This window comes from Suricata suricatta, chromosome 9 (genome assembly GCF_006229205.1).
Source record: "Suricata suricatta isolate VVHF042 chromosome 9, meerkat_22Aug2017_6uvM2_HiC, whole genome shotgun sequence".
In the NCBI taxonomy this organism is placed as follows: Eukaryota; Metazoa; Chordata; class Mammalia; order Carnivora; family Herpestidae; genus Suricata; species Suricata suricatta.
Window position 1 is genome coordinate 72,920,786 of NC_043708.1, and position 2,588 is coordinate 72,923,373.

A 2,588-nucleotide genomic window follows, 5' to 3' on the forward strand; every position below is an offset into this window, starting at 1 on the left:
AAGCAGAATATTTTAATTTTCATGTTACTTATATTTGTATTTTCTAGACATGAATTAAAAAAGAACATTCTAAATTATAATGTTTAAAATAGCTTGCAGTCCAAATTAATGGATGATGTCCAAAGACACTATTGACTGTAAGAGAAGTATTAATCTGAGTTATAGAAAACATCTGTTCAAACTTTAACTCCCAATAAATAACTTAACAATTTTAGTCAAATCACATACCCTTCAAGGTGCCCCGTTTTCCTTAAAAAAAAAAAAAAGTCTCCCTCCTAATTTTAATATTCTCTTATTCTCTGGGTTTTGAAAGCATGACACGTCTCCAAAAGTTGATTCAGTGACAGAATTACACAAGGTTGCATTGAATTAAAAGTATTTTAAATGGAAAGGGTAAACGCATCCTGGTTTTAGCAAAGTGATATGGCCATCAGTCACTTCTCAGAGTTAGATAGTTGGACAGTTAATAGGCAAAGGGACATAGAATATTCAAAGATTACTTGAAAGTGTGAGGGCTAGTTGTCTCTGTTCTCTTTTGTGACTGGAATTAGGAGGCTGCAGAACAACAGTGCTCTTCTTCTTCTTGTCCTTATATTGCACCAACTGGGAGAAACAACATTCTTCAGGATCCATTGGATGGGGTATGAATGTCAGGAACCCAAGTCTTTCCATACTTTGATCTCTACCATTTATACTTTGAAGAATCCTCAGCACATAGATATAGGAAAAGCCATCAAAATAGTTAGAAGCTAATTAGCAATTTAGTGTCATTAGATTGCAGTGACCAGGAGACCCAGAAGAGAGTTGTAATAATAGAAATCACCTTTCCTAGGACTAATGACGTAAGAGAGTTTGTTTGCACACAGAGTTACACTGCATCACCCTGAGAATTTTGCAAATGGAGAAAGTAGCAGGATTGATGGAAATCCTTTATGTTGTGGAAAGAAAAGCAATGAATCAGTTTACTGGCTATTTGTTTCTGCTTAGGAGAACTTTAGAACAGGGCTACTAGGAGTCTCAAAAATTGATGAGAAGACATTTGTGCCTTTGTATGGCACACAGCATTGCAAAGTTTTGGTATTCTAATAGTTCTAGAAGAGCCACATGCTTGGGTTCCAGGGCAAGGATTCTAGAGTAGGACAGTGAGAGCCGTTTTACAGTATAAACACTACATTCTACAGATGAGGAAGAAGTAAGTGAAGGGATTTAAAGTACTCTCACAAAAAATTTGAATTTTTTTAGTTGAAAATTTTATGGAAAAATGCTATCAAATGAAGTTCTGATTTTCTCCTTCAAAGAGGTTACTTTATGTTCAAGGACAGAATATAGAAGGATAAAGAAAGAGTATTCTACTTCTCACATATAATTTTGATGCTAATATGAACACTAGAAATGAGCTAGATAGGGTGAATGAATTCTTCAGGAGTTAGTTATTTGGCTCAGGTTGTACTGTCCAGTTTGGGGACATATCTTCTAATCCTTTGTCTAATACCTTTCCTACTCTACCTTGATTCATCTTCCACAGGTTGGAACATTTTGAATTTATGATTAGAGCTAGGATGAAAAGTCATCTCTTCCCAGATACATGAATTTAGAGCATGTCTCAATGTCTCTTTGATCAGTGCTTCCAGTCCTGTTCCTTGATATCTGTTCTTTCCAGTACACTTTTCATGTAGATAATTTCTAAAAATCTTTTTACTTTCTGCATTTTCTTTCCTTTGTAGGATCTCCTGCTGGGAGATTTAATACATTCAAATAACCTTACCTCTTTATAAGAAAGAGCCTAAGAGTACACCACCTCTAATTTTAAGATTTTAATGTTTATTTTCTCTGAACACGAATCATGAAATTTTAGCTAATTGTTGCATATAAGTGGTAAGCTTGATTTTAAATGGTTGCATGATGTTCTAACTTATAAATAAAATAATTTTTCCTACATTGTAGAAAATAAAAAGTATTTTTTCCCAATTAAAGTAAGTGAGATTGAGGGATTCATTGATTGAAAGTCCATTCATTTTGAGAGAGAGAAAGAGAGCATTTGTGGGTGGGGGAGGGGCAGAGAGGGAATGAGAGAGAATCCTAAGCAGGCTCCACGCTGCTGGCAGAGAGCCCAACACAGGACTTGAACTCATGAAGTATGAGATCATGACCTGAGCTGAAACCAAGAGTTGAACACTCACCCCACTGAGCCACCCAGATGCCTGGAATATAAAAGTGATTTAATATAACTTATGTATAAAAGTCATCTTGAAAAATTCTAATTGCCTTTCAGCATCAATTCTTGAAGGTAAAATTACTGGAATCAAGACTTTGAACATTTATGAGTCTCAATTCATAACACAAAACTCCAGACTCTAGTACTATACAGTTCATCACCATTAGAAGTTCTCCTGGTATTTGAGTATGTACCCCCTCCAAAAACCCCTAGCAACCATTTATGTGTTCCCTGGGTCTATAAATGTTCCTTTTCCAGACCATCATATGTTTAGTATGAATAGTATAAAGCCTTTTCAACTATCTTCTTTCATTTAGCGATATGCATTTAAGATTTATCTATTTTATTGAATGGATTAGAAACTCATTCTTTT